This window comes from Phyllostomus hastatus, unplaced genomic scaffold (genome assembly GCF_019186645.2).
Source record: "Phyllostomus hastatus isolate PE091 unplaced genomic scaffold, TTU_PhHast_1.1 phas_contig_147, whole genome shotgun sequence".
NCBI classification, from domain to species: domain Eukaryota; kingdom Metazoa; phylum Chordata; class Mammalia; order Chiroptera; family Phyllostomidae; genus Phyllostomus; species Phyllostomus hastatus.
The window spans coordinates 7,821,871-7,840,048 of record NW_025333603.1 but is presented as its reverse complement, the minus strand read 5'-3'; the positions used below and the strand labels follow the sequence as shown (position 1 = coordinate 7,840,048).

Sequence of the window (18,178 nt, the reverse complement as noted above, 5' to 3'; positions counted from 1 at the left end):
TCAATACTTGTTCCCTGCATAGAGTTCAAATGTGAAGCCTCAGGAGATCGGCCAACCTTCCACCGCAGGTAATTACAGAGGGCCCACTGAGCACCAAGGACCAAGGACAGAGACCTTTTAGTCTATAGCTGAAGAGTTAGTTATGTCAAGAGAAAGTCTGCATCTCAGACTTTCCAAACCTCGCAAATGTCAGACGTTCGGTAGAAAGTAGACTCCCTAGCCTCACCCCTAGAGTGCCTTTCTTTTGCTCAGCCTGGGTCCTAAGACACACACCGGGAAAGAAAACAGAAATGCAGCAAACCAAATCTACATTAAACCCAGCTGTCACCAGAGGGGATAACATCCAGCATTTATGGAGCATCCATTGGTTGCTGGAACTTCCCTCTCCTTATTTCACATCTTCCCTATAAGGCAGGGACTATTATTTGCTCCCCGATAGGAAAGCTGAAGCTCAGAGAAGTGAAATGATTTTCCAGTCTCAGTGGCAGATCTGAGGCCGCAGCCCAGTGTGTCTCAGGCGAAAGCACGTGCCTGTCTCTCTGCAGGCTGCCTCCAGTCCAATCCCCTGATGGGGAGCCATCCTGTCCTTCATGCCCCCTCCCTTCCCTTGACTGGACTTCCTCCTGACCTTCTCTCCCTGTCTCAGGACTCATTCGTACCCCAAGGTTTTTTACGAGCTCACCCTGAATCAGAGACCAGCTGTCCATACCTTCTGCCTCTGCAGCAGCCACAAGGAAAGAACTCCCATATATTCACAGCTCTCTGACACTGAGGCTGCCTCTAACACACAGGCGCTTGAGCGAATGACCACAGACTTGCTGGCCAGGGATTCAGTGAGACTGCAGGGAAGCCTTCGTGAGCAAGAGAAGTGTCTGCTACACATCATAGCAGCTCCGTAATGGGAGGCTGCCGTAGGGCTGACAACAAGACAGATACTAAATTTCATCCCCATAATACTCAGGTTTGAAAGGTGACAAATATTTTAGCCTTCTATCTCAGGCTCTTTCCATTCTTTGAGATCACATCCAACCTGAAAAACCTCTCCCAGATCCCTAAGGCCTTCCCGCCTGCCATCCGCCCACCCCCTCCCCACTCCCGTGTTCTAACTGTAACAGCACGTAAAGCCCGCCTCTGCCCTGCCAGCCATCTCTCCCCAGCCCACCCACCTGACATGGGAAAGATTTTATGCAGCCGCAAAGGTGTTGGCTATTTAGATGGCAACTCAGGTAGACTGCTTAGTTTCTAAACATCTTTCATTCGGAAGCCTCCTACTCCGAGGGACAGAGGGATGGCCCAGGGACTGCACAAGTGCACGGGTACGGAGCCTGTCTTTTTATTTTGTTATTTACGTAGAGCCAGTGCGCAGTGGAGATGGCACCGCGGCCCTTGCAAGCGAGCGCTAATCTGCAGGGAGCAGGCATCACTGGAGGGGAAGGCCATCGGGGCAGAGGGACAATGAGGCCATGAGACCCCAGCCTCCTTCTCTCGGCCCTTGGGGAGGCTTATGATTTCCGTCCGGTGGCATCCAGAGCTTTCCAGCTGCCCGCGCCGATGCTGCCAGCCAGGAGGCCACTCGAACGCTCCGCCTCTGTAGCCGCTGCCCTCGTCCCCGTGGGCTCCGGGCCAGACTAAGGGAAAGACCTGGAGACTGCTGTTCCAACCCCAGCTCGGACAGCCGATGGCTGGGTGGCCTCGGGGAGGAAACGCACCCTCTCTCAACCTCAGCTTCTTCAGGGGTGAACTGCCTGGGCACCGGGTAGCGCCAGTTCCCGTTGATGGGTTCCACTGAGCGCCTGCGCTCTCCTCTTCAGGAAGCTGGGAAGCATGCCTGCCGGAGGGCTGGGCTGGAGGACATTTCAGGGCCCCTGCTCAGAAGCGCTTCCCTCGCCTCTCTCGGTTCCTCGCTTCCAAGATGACTGAGGAAAGAAGGAACCACGATCGTGCCAAAAAAGGCCGCAACACGTGCGGCCTATTTGCTGCACCAGCTGCACCCGGTGCCAGCCCAAGGACAAGGCCACTGAGAAGTTCGCCATCCGAAACATAGGGGAGGCGGCAGCCATTAGGGACATTCCCAGAGTGTGTGTCTTCCACACCCACGTGCTTCCCAAGCTGTGCGTGGGACTGTTGACACGTGACTGCGTGACTTGTGCCACTCACGGCAAAGCAGTCAGGAGTCTCCTGTGAAGCCTGGAAGGACCTAACGGCCCCACCCTGATTTAGACCTGTGGGTGCTGCCCTACGACCCCACCAAGCCCCTTGAAAGTCCTTGAGAACTGAAGAAAAGTTCTCTGGAAAAAAGTAAAATGGATATTATATACTTAAAAAAAAAAGTGCTCACCCTGCCAGCTGGCTCCAGTGGTTAGACCCTGGTCCCGAACAACAACACAAAAGTGCTTCCTTCCACTGAAGGCCGGTGACCAAGCTGCCTCCCGCCTCTCGGGGACACTCTCCCCAGGGGCAGGGACAGTCTTGGCCCCCTTTCTTTGGTTCAGTCCTTAATATTGGCTCCTGAAGCTCAGGATTTCTTTGGTGGTCTTTCCCCAGAAGGTCAGTGCATCTCTGTGAAGACCGGAACCCTGGCAAGCCACCCTGACCCCAATGCCAACACACACACAAGACCACTGCTGACAGACTGGGTGCTCCCTAGGGCCAGACCTGGGTCTATGGCATGTACAGGACGTAGCTCATTTATTCCTCAGTGTAGCCCTATGAATAGGCAGCTGCCTTTTACAGATGAGGAAACTGAGGCATAGAGGAAGGAACAGCTAATGCTGTCTGAAGAAATAAAGGGAGGCATCCTGGAGGAGGTGTCTTGAAAGCTCCAGTTTGCCAAATAGAGAAGGGGAGGGTCTTCTGTGCAGAGCAGACAAGGTTCCACATTCCCCCTCGCCCCGACCCCCACTATCTTTGAAGCCTGGAGGCTGCTATGGTTGTTTCTAAAGTTCAGATGCAGGCTGTGTGCACCAGGCCCTGGCAGAAGCAAAGGTTCTTTTCTACATGCCCATTCGCTTATCAAGCTCGTGCAGGCTGAACACACAACCTCCCGCAGCAAAGCTGAAGCATAAATTGCTAAGAGTTTCCTTTGACAAGAAACAGGCTCTATTCTTAATTCCATGGAAGCAACTTCCACCCTCTCCTGAGGGGTGCCCTGGATCCTCAGGCCACAGCTCTGGCTGAGCCGGCGGCAGCTGCTTTATCTGAGGAGAAACAGCCTGCCCACCTGGCAGACACAGTCAGAGGACTGGCCCAGGGAGAAGGGCAGGCTATGCAGGTGCAGGCAATGGCAGAGAGAGGCCCGCTTCCTGCCCACCACTTCTTCCAGCAGAGAAAGGAAAGGGGGCTGTCGTAAGAAGCCTGGGCCCGCCCACAGGATGGGGTCCTCAGCCCCACAGTTAGAACAATGACAACACTAGCCTGTTGCACGGGCAGGAGAGGCAGGAACCTCAGCCGCAGGGTGTGACCACAACAAACAGTTCTATGCCCCTCTGGCTAAAAGCTGAGTTTGGGGCCTGGACCACTTGTTAGGGATGCTAAGACCCAGCTGCAGGGCTGGGGGAGGAACGGGTGCCAATGGGAGATAATGGGGAGAGAAGGGGACGGGTTTCCACCAGGAAAGCTTCCCACTTGCCTTCTCGTCTGCCCCAACCTCCTGTGACTGCTGTCTCCTTATCACTCCTAGCAGGTACCTGAAAGTACTAAGGTTTTGTCACCTGCCAAATTAGATAAACCCTGAAATCTCGGTGGCTTCACACAGTGGAAGTTCAGTTCCTGCTCACATTCCCGGGTGGACAATCTCCCACGTGCTCCTTCAGGGACCCAGGCTCCTTCCACACAGTGGCTGTTCCCACCAGCGGGTCCTTGGTATGATCTGCGTTCAGTCATATGGAAGAGGACAGGGTGGGAGGGTCCCGTGGAAGTTTCCACAGGCCCATACATCACTTCCACCCTTTTTCCTTGGCCAAGGTCAGCTCCATGGCCACACCTAACCACAGGGAGGCTGGAAAAACAGTCGTATGCCCAGAAGGAGAAGGAAATGGGTTTGGTGACCAACAAGCCAGGGTCCGTCACTGCAGGTCAGCTCTTGGCATGAAAAATCATAGAACCTTAGGATCATAAACCCATAGGATGTAAGGACCCTGAATTCAGAGAATCCTCCAAATATGAAATCTTAGAACTTTCAATTCCTATAATCACAGAATCTTGAAATAATGCAACCGTGGACTGAAGAGCTGGTTGAACATGTTCAAGTCCATCAGACTGTAAGTTGCCTGGCAGGGGGTGGGGCGTGAATCTCCCGAAACTGTGCACCCTCAGCACCCACCACACTGACCATTAGCATACTGATGCTAGTAGTGGGTGCAGAAAGGGATGTGCTGCCTACTGTGTGCCAGGTACTGGCCTAAGCACTCTGAATATTTAAATTCACTTAGTTCTTACAACAACCAACCCTATGAGGTAGAAATATTTATTATCACCCCCAATTAACAGACGAGAGAATGAGGCAGAGAGGCCAAGGAATTAACGTGGGGTCAGCTGGTAAGCATTCAATAAATACTCGTTGATGTGGAAACGTTGAACTAATGGGAATTGCTCCCTAAGTATGAGTTTTCCTTTCACATTATCTCTCAGCTGCGAAGGAGAAAGACAATGAGCTGTCAGAGTTCAACTGAAATATAACAGAGACCCACAGAAGGAGAACAATTCACGGCGCCCTTCGCTCCCCAAACTTCTGAAATGAGTTCCCATCACAACGGGACAATTGACAGGGCCCCGTTAATTTTGGGGAGGGGTTTATAGTCGGTCTGCGGAGGGATCTCTGGAAGGGCTTATCCACCACTCGTGGAGGTTGGCCTTGCCGCCTCCAAGTAATCGGCAATGAACCAGACGCCCCACACAATTCACTTCTACATCTGCAACGCGCTGACAGTCTAAAAATGCCAGCCTCCTCCTTGTGTGTCAGCTCAATGTCACTGGCGACATCTGACGCAACTCAGAGATGAAAGTAAATCCAGTATTATCGCTGACTAGATAACCACAGGCCCAATTAGGGGCCCCAGGCCCCAGAGCAGGAGAGGGAGAGAAGACAGCCCAGCAGGAAGGCGGGGGAGACAGCCCCAGCTCACACCGGGATGAGCCCGCCTCCAGCTGCTCGTGGACAGGAGACTCCAACTTACTGGCCTGTTCTGCGTGTGGGCACAAGGACTTAAAACCACCAAGGCACCTGGTCAGGCCACAGAGGGCTGTTTCCCCTCTCTAAGCCTCGTTTTCCCACCTGTTCAGGGAAGAGGGGCAAATTACTGTCTTCAGGGAAGGACTGAGGCCACTCTGATGTTCAGCAATTCACTCAGTCAGCCCCTATTAACCCAGCAGCTGTTATGTGACAGGCACAGGTCTAAGTGCTGGGGACACAGCACTCATTCAATCATCCTCTTCACCAGACTGTAAGCATCATGAAGGTAAACCCCAGCTGTCTCGCTCACCTTTGTATCCTAGCCCAGGCCCACATAGGTGCCCGGTGAGTGTGAGTGGAATGAATGCATGAATGAATGACTGCCCACATGTCTGGCTTCCCACCAGCCTGGGAGCTTCTTGGGAGGCTATACAGTCCTCAAAGGCAGGCATCAGGTATCACATATCTCCAGGTGCCCAGTTCCCAGAAGATCGATGACAACCTTGGTGCATACTGTGCCAGTCTCCCCCCCAGCAGATCAGTGACAACCTTGGTGCATACTGTGCCAGTTCCCACCACATGAGATGCTTTTCAGTGGCACCCAGTGTGAAAAATACCTCCACTGTGGGAACAAAATTAACATCACCATTAAGAGGCAGATGGACACTGAGTGCCTCCTGGTGTCACCCTGAGAAGGACACCACGTCACTTATGCAGTGTTCCAGCCACAGGGGCAGCTCCTGAATCTAATCAGAACAATACCTCAGACAAACCCCAAATGAGACACAGTCCATTGAGAAAGGAGCAGGGGGCAGGGTGCAGACTGTATCTTCAAAAATGTCATTGTGTAAGACAGAGAATGCTGAGGAGCTGTTCCAGGTTATGGAAGATGGAAGAGATACTGACAAGTAACACCATGTGGGATCACATACCAGAGGGAGAAAACGATGTAAAGGACATTACTAGGTCAATTGGCAAAACAGGAATACGGTTGGAATTAAAGGGGGTGTTAGGATTGGTTTCTATTGCTGCTGTAACAACTGATCACAAATTTAGAGGCCTGAACAGCACACATTTACTTAACACACGGACACCTTCAGGGGCCCTTGTTCTGGCTACACAGTCAGTAACTGAGTGATACATTCAGTAAATGATACATTTACTGAAGTTGTGTTTATGCAAGAAAATGTTCTTATTCTTCCAAAATATATACTGAGGTATTTACAGGCCGAGGGCTGCCCCGTGTGGCAGCTGCCACTCTCTGGTGCTTCAGGAATCACAAACAATATTCAGAGACGGAAAGGGAGGGGGAATGATAAGGCAAACGTGACAATTTACAACACTTGATTCTGGATTAAAAGGATATGGTAATCTTTCTGCTATACTTGCAACTTTTCTACAAATTTGAAATAATTTTCAAATTGAATGTGTACGTGCCTGTGTGTATACTGGATTCTCAATAAGTGAGGCTGCCGCAGAGCTGAGAGAGGAGATTCCCCGTGTCTTGGTCCCATATCACCAAACAGATCGAGAGCTCCTCAGGGGCTCCCCATTGCAGATGAGAGAAAGGCTGTGTCCTCACCATGAACTTCAGGCCCCTCCGTGACCTTCACCCTCTTTCTCTGACAATCTCACCTTTCATATCTCATCTATTCCTTAACACCTGGCTGCTCACCAGTCTGCAAAACCTCATCATAATAATTGCTCCCTTTGTTACGCAACCGGTGTGTACTGGGCCCAACCCCTTGCCACTGCATTTAATCCCCACAACAGCCCTTCAAGTTAGGGACCGATAACTCCTCTGACAAAGACACAAACACTCCGAGAGGCTACATGACTTGCCTAAGGCCACACAGCTAGAGCCAGACTTTAAGTCATGTCTCATTCTAAAGGCAGGCTCTCTTCCACATACTGCCCTGCTCTGCCCTCCGAGTACTGATTCAGTAAATACGCACTAAGCACTCACTTGGTGCCAGCCACTGAGGTACAAATGCAGTCAACCCCACTCTCAGCCTCCAGGCGTCTACAATTTGGTCAGAGAGTCAGAGCCAGGGCTGAGGCGGGGTAAGGAGTAGGGGTCAGGGTCACTCAGGTTTCCAGAGTCTGGCCCCTGAATCTCTGAGCTGAGTGAGCCTCAGCTAGAAGGTTATCCTGGAGTCATGGAATTCGTACATGCAAAGAGGAGAAATCCTTTCCACCCCGCAAGATCCTGGTGTCAAGCCTGGCTTGGGTTTCAGCCTGCGCCCAGGAAAAGGTGCCACCGACAGTTTTCTTTTTAGTCAAGCCTCTTCTGCCCTCTAGTGGCAAATTCAGAGATGACAGAAGGAAAGGCTTCGCTCAGAAGACGGAAAACCCACCATAACTGAGCCTTCGCTTAGCCTGAGGTCGGTGAAATGGTTTCCAGGCCTGTAAATGGAGAGGCCTGTGGTTGAGGCTCCAGTTTGGCAGGGGTCATTCTGCTTCACCAGGAGAGGACATTTGTCTCAAGTTCTCTCAGAACATATATCGAGCCCAGAATTTATCCCCAGAGAGAGCCCCGTGGAGGCTGTGAGCTGTGGTGGTCACAGCCCAAGCCCGCCCTCATCCACAGACTGAGTTCCGACCTTGGTTAGAGACTGGACTCACCCCACCAGTCTGCCGCCATGCCCCTGCCTGTTCCCCAGTTGGTAAACACCACCATTACTGAAAATTAAACTCTACACATGCACAGTTAGATAAGCTGTGTAGAAAAACAAAGGTGATGCACACTCAAAGCATATTACTTGCTAACTATTATCTTACCTTTTACTACTCTCTATGCTCTTGAGGTTATTTAATCCACCGTAGCTCTATGACATAAATACTATGTGATGATGTGCTACTGCGCCTCTCCCCCCAAGTCAGTGTTCAGGGACCTCACATTGGTAGCTTGAAATCAGCCACGGTGAGAGTATTTACACCACACAAATTGGCAAACAGGACAAAGTCAGGGTTGAGTTATTGTTTCGTTGAATGTCTAGACGAGGAGTCAGCAAACGACAGCCAACACGTTATTTTTGTACGGTCACCTAAGAATAACTTTGCATTTTTAAAAGCTGAAAAAATAACAAAGACAAATATGTAACAGAAACCAAATAGGCTCACAAAGCCTAAACTATTTACTCTCTCACCCCTTACAGAGTTTTCTGACTGCGCCTCTAAACATAAGGAAGTGATGTATAAAATGTTAACAATGCAGACTATGAACATGTCAGGTCTGTAGCTGTTACATTGTAAATCACATAAAATATTGAGGAACTATTTCTCCAGCATTTGAAAACTATTCTCTAATGCAAAAAAAAAAAAGTCATTCACATCATCAACAAACAGATTAAACTCCAAAATATGTAGCACTGAAACTGAAAGAGGTTTAAATTTTATGAGTATAATTTGTGTGAGGTTTGGGAGATAATTTTAGAGAAGAACATCTATCAGATTTAATGACAACAAATTTACATGGAAAAAAGAGCAGATTGGAATGCAACTCCAATTGTCAAATTGTGTTTGAAAGGCAACCGTTGTTAGCTATATCAGAAATATATCAAAACATTATGAAGGTTCTTCAAAAAATTAAAAATATAGCTACTGCATAATGAGCAGTCTCACTTCCGAATAGACAGGGTCCAGCAGAAGGAACACCTGCTTGAGTGGTTGGTAGGGTAATAATATGGGTGTAATCCCTTATAGTTCTAATTTGAACAGTTCACCTAAAATGTCATATGGTGTGGTTGAGTGTGATATTGTTATGTTACAGAATGACATGCTTATGATTTTGTAATAAAAGATTTTGTAATAAAAAAGGGGTGTTATTTGTGCCAGACCCTGTATATTAGGTAAATTTGGTGAAGACTAGATGGGAATTCTTGGAATTTTTCTCTAAGTCTGGAATTAGCCTCCCACGACACCCCCCCCAAAAAAAAACAGTGAAAAGAAACAAGTTAAAAAGCTGATGGGAAACTGTGTGCACACAGGTTACGTATGTGGACGGGCGGGGGTGGGGGTGCAGTCTGCCTAGGCAGTTTCACTGGGCACTACCCTCTTCCCCAGTGTCACCTCCCAACCTCCTGCCTGCAGGTGCGTGCCTGGTCGCCAGGGGCTAGGAGCTGAGTGGGGCAGGTAAATGGGCCCTGTGCTGGGGATTCAACATTCAGGACACAAACTTTCCCTTATTCTGCTGTCTTGCCACCCGCATGCCCCGCTCTCCCCTCCAGGCCAGAGACCTTCTCTAATCTCCTGCCTAAACTGGGGCAGGGGGAGGAGTCAGGGAGTCTAAGTGCTCTCTGTTCTCGGCCCCACCTGCTTCTGGAAGTGCCGAACCTTTCTGCGTCCCTGCTGTACATAAATCCAGCTGCTGGCGTGGACCCACGGGGTGTAAGATCCAGTTTTCCCACGTTTATTGGGTCAAACACCTGCCCTCTGCTCCCAGCTTCCCCCGTGCTACTGTGGGTCACCTCCTCTCCTGTTCTCTTTGTCCTTGTGGCTTCACCATTGTAATAAAATCCATGTGCTGTCATTTCAGTAGAGTTTCAGAAGATGTCCTGTGTGTCCTACGTGTCATCTTTAATCGGAAGTCCTTTGCTGTGTTTTCTTTTTTTTTTAAGATTTTATTTATTTATTTTTAGAGAGGGAAGGGAAGGAGAAAGAGAGAGAGAAACATCAATGTGCGGTTGCTGGGGGTCATGGCCTGCAACCCAGGCATGTGCCCTGGCTGGGAATCGAACCTGCGACACTTTGGTTTGCAGCCCGCGCTCAATCCACTGAGCCACGCCAGCAAGGCCTTTGCTGTGTTTTCTCATCTTTCTACAATGATCACACATTTCTTGTGCGATTTTAAAATATATTTAAGCACACAAACGAGTTAAATATTGTGAAACTATATCAAGCAATTCAGAAATAGATTGTTCATCATATTTCTGATGGGAGGATAACTAAGTTCTGAGAAGGTGCTGCATAGTATAAGAAAAGCATCTGGAGGCGCCTGGATTTGAACCTGAGCTGCCACTCACTGGCCCTGTGCCATGAAGGCGAATAAATTCCTCTATGGACGCATTTTAACTTTTGCTTACAACTGTTACAGAGGGAAAGCAGCGGGATGTATGGGGGAGGGTGTGCATGGATAAAGGAGTCAAGGAGACCATCATCCTTCTGGAGCTCAAATGTCACCGAATTCTAGAGGCAGCAGGGACTCTCGCGCACTCACGCCAAAGCTCTACTTGGGGCTGAGGCTCAGGAGCGAGCGAGACAGCGACCATGGCTACGAGGGTGGAGGGGAGACAGGAGACAGTGGCGGGGGCGGGCGGGGGGGTGAGGTTCCACGCAAACCCAGGTTATAGCCAGGCTTCCGGCCCCCGCACCAACACGAGGTCAGACTAGATACAGGGGTTTAGTCAAAACGAAGGGTCAGTGCCAAACCCACATCCTCGCCGGGTGGATGCAGAGAGCGAGCCTCCAGCACGAAAACCACATTTCCATGCCACAGCACTCACCTCCTGCTGCGTCCTCAGGTGCGCCGCGACCCACGGAGGGGCCGGGTGGGGGCGGTCCGCGAGGAGCGGGCTTTCCATATACGGCCACACGGGGGCAGCAGAAGACAGGCAGAGAAAACCGTGAGGGTCTTGGAGAGGGGGTGAGAGAGGGTAAGAAACGGAGAAAGACCTGGAGAGGACTAGATAATACATAAAAAAGACATGGCATAAAAATAAAACCGGTTGGGGAGACCGACAGACAGATCCTCGGTGACAGCGAGCCTGGAAGCCCCAGAGCTTCACAGGTGCCAGGTGCTGCTGGCTCACGTCGGGACATACGGTTATGAGGCCCCTTCACAGATGAAGAAACTGAGGATGAGGTATTCCAAGATCATCCGTGAGGTCACGGAATTGGCACTAGACCGTTTACTGGCTGGGTTTTTCAACTTCTCTGTATCTTGTTCTTTACCTACCTCATAGGGTTGAAGTAAGAGTTAAATAACTTATGTAAAGTGCTAGAGTAACACTCAGCACATAAACTCCATGAACACCAACTATTGTTGTTATGTGTTTGTTGTTGAACCCTCACAACATGGTGAGGGGCTTTGGTTTCCATGTTTGTGGAGCACTGCTGAAAAATACTCTCCTGTGTAACAGTGGGGAAAACTGAGGCTCAGAAAGACTGTATGACTTTGCACAGGGATCTGGAGCCAGGAAATACCAGAGCCAGGATTCAAAATCGGGCCTTTTGACCCTTTCTTCCAACATGCCCACTGCAAAGCCTGATGCCTGGCCCTGGGCTGGGGGCCCAGTGGTGGGCCCTCACCGCACTTTACACTCAAGCAGCTTGTCGATGGGAATCAAAGCACAGAGCTGGACAGCGGCAGCAGGTCTGGTGGACATGCTCACTGTTCTTGTTAGGGACAAAGAAAGGAGATTTTGGTCTTGCTCACTTCCCACACCCCTAATTTCTAGCCTGTCAGGATATCTGGACAGTGAGCACACCAAACAGATGGCACAGCAGAGGCACACGCTGGCATGGGGGGGGGGCTGCACCTGGTCTCCAAAACCTGGCTTCCGATTGCAGCAGGTGCCCCTCAGTCAAGTACTTAACGTCCTTCCCTTCCCCACCTTCTTCCTTTGCAGAATAGAGATAACAACGTTCCTCAAGAAGGCAGGTGGGAGGGTGGAGGGACGTGACCAATGCAAATGGCCAGCCTGGCACACAGGATGCTCCAAGGAAGGAGTTCTGTTATTTCTTCCAAAATAGGTACAGGGTTATTTTAAAGAGTAAAAGAAATGATGAGTGTTCCATGTCTCAGATACAACAGATACTCAGTAAACGAGACTTAAATTAGATCTGCTGCCAGGCTCTGCAGGGTTGAAGGCCCCCATGGGAAAGTATATGCCCCACACAGGTAGGCCTTCTCAGTCAATAATAACTCAGAGACAAAACCCCTCACACCTTTCAACTACACCCCATAAGAAAAATGTGGACCCTTTGTAGCGAAGTGAGATTTGGAACCTCCTGGTCAGCCCTTGCTGTGCCCACTGGTGGCCAAATAGTCTTCTCTCCTTATGCACCATCCTCACTCTCAGCAGGTGACTCCAGATCCTGCCTCACAGTCAGCCATGGCCCCAAAACAAATGGCTCCCAGCTTCTCCCTGCACCAGTCACCAGCATCCCACACCATCCTTGCCAACAGGCAAACAACACCAAGAAGTCAGTGTTCTGATAGCACAAAGACTGGCAGCACCAAGGAGAGCTAACTCATCCTGCCACAGCCTGGAGGACTCACTGGAGGAAGTGTCACTGAGCTAAGTCTTGAAGTATAGGAAGGCATTTGCAAGACCTAGAAAAAGAAATGCATTCTAGACCAAGGAAAGTGCACAGAGAAAGATGGGTTTATTCCTAGATATTTTATTTTTCTTTTTGCTGTATCAAATGAGACTTTTTTCTTAATTTCTGCTTCTGTCATTTCATTGTTGGTATACAAAAATGCCTTTAATTTCTGAATATTGACTTTGTATCCTGGTGTTTTGCCAAATTCATTTATTAGGTAGAGCAGTTTTTGGGTGGAGTCTATAGGATTTTCTATGTACACTATCATGTCATTTGCAAACAATGACAGTTTTGTTTCCTCCTTTCCAATTTGGATGCCTTTTATTTCCTTTTCTTGTCTGATCGCTGTGGCTAAAACTTCCAATACTATATTACAGACTGGTACAACCACTATGGAAAACAGTACGGAATTTTCTCAGAAAACTAAAAATGAATCTGCCTTTTGACCCGGCAATTCCACTGCTAGGGTTATACCCTAAGAACCCTGAAACACCAATCCAGAAAAACCTATGCACCCCAATGCTCATAGCAGCACAATTTACAATAGCCAAATGCTGGAAGTAACCTAGGAGCCCTTCAGTAAATGAATGGATTAAAAAAACTATGGTACATTTACAGAATGGAATTCTATGCAGCAGAAAGAAAGAAGGAGCTCCTATCTTTTGCAACAACATGGATGGAACTGGAAAGCATTATGCTAAGCAAAATCAGCCAGGTGGTGAAAGACAAATACCATATGATCTCACCTTTAACAGGAACCTAAAGAACAAAACAAACAAACAAGCAAAATATAACCAAAGACACTGAAATAGAGAACAGGCTGACAGTGTCCAGAGGGGAAAAGGGAGGGAATTTCAGGGGAATTTCAGGGGAAGAGGGGAAGGGTTTACAGGAACAAGTATAAAGGACACATGGACAAAAACTAGGGGGGTGGAAATGGGAGGTAGTTGGGGAGGGTTGGGTGGGTGGGCTGGGATGGGAGTAAAAGATAGAAAACTGTATTTGAGCAACAATTAAAATAAAATAAAAGAAGAGAAAGATGGGGAGGTGTGAGAATGGGTCTGTTGGGGAACTACAAGAGGCTTGGTGTGGTTGGAACAGAGGAGAGGGCTCAGAAGGGAGGAGGGGCAGGAGGGACAGAATCGTGTATTCACACCTCCCCAGGACTCAGTTTTCTCCTCAGTGGTGTGAATGTGATATGGTTCTTGTAAAGAAAAATGCAAGGGAAGGTTTCTGTACAACATCTGGCATTTCACTAGCCCTCGGGGAACAGCAGCTACTGTATGCTGAGAACCATAGGAAGTCAGTCACTCCAGTATCTGAAACAACACAATGGCAAGGTCAGCTTGGAACCTTGCAAGATGCCAGGGAGGAGGTTGCTGTGAGCAGAAGGGAGGTGTTGGCTGCCTGGAGTCCTCATTCTCTTGGCCTGCCCTGGAGGTCACCTGCATATTTTCCAAGCATGCCAATAGCTTATGTCTCTCTGCCTGAGAACTTCCTATAGCATTAGAGTCTTCACAGCCATGTGCAGGGCAGGCCAGAAATGCTTCAGAGTCAATGCCCTAGGAGCAACCCTCACACAAGAAGGACTGGGAGTCAGTGGGTAAGACCTCCTGCTTCCTGGCCATCAGTGGGACAAATCCAAGGATGTTCCACTCAGCCTCTCAGAGGGTCCCCAGTTGAATAGGGCTCCAAGTGATGCCAGAGAAAACCCACTCACTAGGCTAGCTTTTGTCAGCTCTTCTCCATTTCTGTCTCATTCCTGCACTGTTTCACTATGCCTCTGTAGGGTCACCTCCCAAATAAACTAGTAACACCCAAAATCTTGTCTCAAGGTCAACTTTGGGAGAAACCCAAACTAAGTAGTTGGTAATGGAAGTGACCCTGGAAAGCAGATCTCAAGAGAAGATTATAGAATAAAATCTCTAACTAGGAAGGAAGAAGAAGAAGAAGAAGAAGAAGAAGAAGAAGAGGAAGAGGAAGGAGAAGGAGGAGAAGAAGAAGGAGAAGAAGAAGAAGAAGAAGAAGAAGAAGAAGAAGAAGAAGAAGAAGAAGAAGAAGAAGAAGAAGGAGGGGAGGAGAGGAGAGGGAGGGGCAGGGGAGGGGGAGGAGAAGAAGAAGAAGGAGAGGAGAAGGAAGAAGAAGGAGAGGAGAAAGACTTTCTGGTGGGAGGTGGGGTGTTTGTGCGGCATCACAATGAATGGCTCTAGCTGTGAGGGAGTGGGCAGGTAACACATGGAAAGGAAACCAAAGGCTTTGAAGAAAGAGAATCGGTCAGGCTCCCCTAAGTCTACATAACTCAGGGCACATTGAGAAAACTAGAGGGTCTCCATAACACAATGTTTAAAAACTCATTTCCTACAGCTGGAAGGCAGACTGTGCCAAAAATCAGCCTAAGATTAGATTGTAAGCATGACTGAGTTACAAAAGAGGCTGAATCCACAGCCCCACTAAGCCCTGGGCTAAAGGCAGAGCCCCATAGAGCAGAAGTGAGACCCTGAGACTTGGCATTCTGACTGGAGAACCTTAGACATCCCTCCGCACTCTCCTGAGCCCCATGGGTGGGCACAAATGCCTCCCTTCCCCTCACAGAGGAGCGCAGCTTCTCATTGCCAGGAGGCCATGCAAAGTCCTCCCCTAAGGCAAATGCCTGCCAAGATCACAGTTGTTTCCAGCCTCCCCTTAGCCCACCCCACCCCACCTCTCACAACGTGTAGACCAAAAACTACGGTCTGCTCTCAGCACAGTTCCATGGGGAAGTACTTTCCGTGCATGGGAGGTAACATCATTCAGCAGAGCTGCAGGAACTAATAAATATATACCAGGAGGAACTGGGAGGTTTTTTTATGAGTATATCTTGAGAGTGTTGGGCCATGGTAGAGGAAGAATACAAGGCTGTACAGGAAACCGTTTATTCAAGTGGGTGCTTCTGTCACTCAAGAGTCCACTTCCTGACAAGGACGTTCAAAGTCAAAGCTACTCTTAACACATTACTGAAATGGCTCCTTGAAGCTTGGAGATGACCATGGCCTACAGTAAAATGGGATAGAAATACCACAGCTGCCTTGGCAGAGTATTGTGGAAGAAGTTAGAAGGCTCAGGGAAGTGGGCATGCGAAAACGGATCTATGATGCAAGACCAGACAGCCACCAGTTGATGGAGTTCTGTACAAGCACAAGAGGACACGCTCTTTACTAACTGGATGTGCACTGTGGAACAGTAAGTGGCTACTGTGAGACACTCGGTGGTGACTTACTTCCTCTGTAAACCAGGCTGATGGGAGAGAGTCATCTATGGGATTGGGCTACCTGGTTTCGATGGAAAGATGGAATTCTGAACAATCAGAGGCCAGGTGGTAGCTCTTAACCAACAGGAGTGAGGTGAGCGTTATGGGACCAAAACTGGGACAGTGACCAGAGATGCTGACCCACAGAGCTAAGTGGTGATGGCTAGTGGACCACAGTGTTTCCAAAGATGAGCTAGTTGGGCAGGCATGTGGAGTGTTGACTGGTAACCCAAACATTATTAGGAACTTGGAAACGGAAGACTGACAATCAGTTGCCACAAGGAAAAATCATGATTCCCGGCTCCCCTGGGTTGTAGACTTGAGCCAGCTCTCAGATCAAGTCCATTGACTGAAGAAAAAACCAGGTCTGTTTGAGGAAGGACCCAGTCATGCCACAATGAACATATACAATGCATATCCCCTCCTTTCCCCAAAACTAAGTGGGTACTGGAGAAAAGGGAACACCCAATCTTCTTGGGAGCATTTATGTGAAGCACCTGAGTGGGCACTCTGTCCAGGAAACCCGATATGCCATCTGGGTTCCTTTGTTGGACTGGGGCTGTATGACAGCCAGATGACACATGAGTCCTGGCTCGAGTCTGTCTGACAGTGGGATCCTTCCTGCGAGAAAAGGTCAAGTGAGAGCACCTGAAACTGTACTCTGCTCTGAGCAAGAGAAGGAATCAGATCAGTGCTACATTATGGGTACAGAAGGGACCAATCAGTGATGCAAACCCCGTGTCTCCTACCTCTGTTGCGCTGCAGCCACTCCATCAGCTTCACCTGAAGAGGTTTACAACAAGCAGCTGAGGGAAAGGAGAGGAATCTGCAACAAATCACATATTAACATCCCCTTTATATAAAAAAGTATTTCCAATAATAAATATGAAATAAAAGGAAAAATAACCAGATAGAAAAGAAATATAGACAGCTAAAAGTTTCTTTTTGTCAAAACTTTCTATGTATAATCATGCCATTGAAATAAAAAAAAGAAGTATTACAATACCAAAAAGGAAAAAGGAGAGACAAAAGCTTTCTAAATACATTAATATAATTTTTGAAAAAAGGAGGAACACTGCCCTGGTTGGTGTGGCTCAGCTGTTGAGCATCATTCTGCAAAGCTAAAGGTCGCTGGTTCAATTCCTGGTCAGGGCACATCTCTGGGTTGCTGGTTCAGTCCCCAGTTGGCACGAGTGGGGAAGGCAGCCAATTGATGTTTCTATCCCTCTCTTTCTCCCTCCCTTCCTCCCTCCCTTCCCCTCTCTAAAAAATAAAATATTTTAAAAAATAAAAAAGAGGAAAACCTACACCCTGTTGATCTAATGCAATGATGAATAATAACAATACAATTAGTTTTTAAGACTTAAGTTTTGCAAATTTGCCAACAACTTCATCAAAATTATCTGCTTTCCATTCATGTTAAATAGACTAAATACTAACATAGTATAACAACAATCTATCTTTACTCCTTTCTATTTCAATTCTTAAAAGTCTCATTTTTACAAAGCAACCCATACATGATTGGCAGAGATTCTTAAAAACCTATTTCACAACATATTTCAGAAATAATACTACTGCATGTTACTTTGTTTTAGGGGATGAATTCTTCCCTAGATTTCACTGGTCTCCAGAATCGAAATTTTACACTAGAGTGTTTTCACCATTCATCATGTTTGGTAAAAAACCTCCATTTTTATTCTGCAAAATCAGACAAAATGGCTGAATGGTAGCAAATACTGACATTATCAGAGTCATCACTTTAGAATCAGTATCCAGTTCTTCATAGAAATGATCAGAGCATCCGGGCATTATCTTTTGACTCCTTCTGGCATCTTTCGTCATTTCTCCTGGTGTTCTTCTAAATCTGATTCTCTTTTTTCTTTGTAAATGTCCACTCCTTCCACTTCAGATTGTGTAGTCAATGGCCTTCTCCACAGTTTCTGTGTGCCAGCCTTCTAGCATGAGCTTCACTACACGTTGTTCAAGGCTTATTCTGGCTCCTTGCAAATATTTTAGTTTCTTCTTAACCTCATCTAAAATTGTACATGAAATAATAAAAAAAATCATATGGCACAAAGAACAAAGGATGAGTTTATTCTAGGCCCAGGCTTTCTTTTAGATTGCACAGTATTTCAGAGGTTTTCACGACCTTTCAAAATCTGTCCACACTGTGCGCACAGCTTCATTTGCCTCAGACTTCTGTTTCGCTGATGTACCAACCTTCTGCAGCATTTTAATAGATAAGGTGATATTGAAAAGAATGGATAACTTTTTTCCAAAGTTTAAAAAAAATCACACATTAATAAGCATTTTCAAAAGTGTGAACTCTATGAAAGTTCAGAAAAAAAGATTGTACAAGGCACAAATAAAGATTTAGGATTAACATCTTAAATTTT

General features: G+C 47.9%; 1 pseudogene; it reads left to right on the top strand.

Annotated features, from left to right (window-relative positions):
• The first annotated feature begins 1,912 nt into the window (after nt 1-1,912).
• LOC123830597 lies at nt 1,913-2,260 on the top strand (annotated as a pseudogene).
• Nucleotides 2,261-18,178: the final 15,918 nt, after the last annotated feature.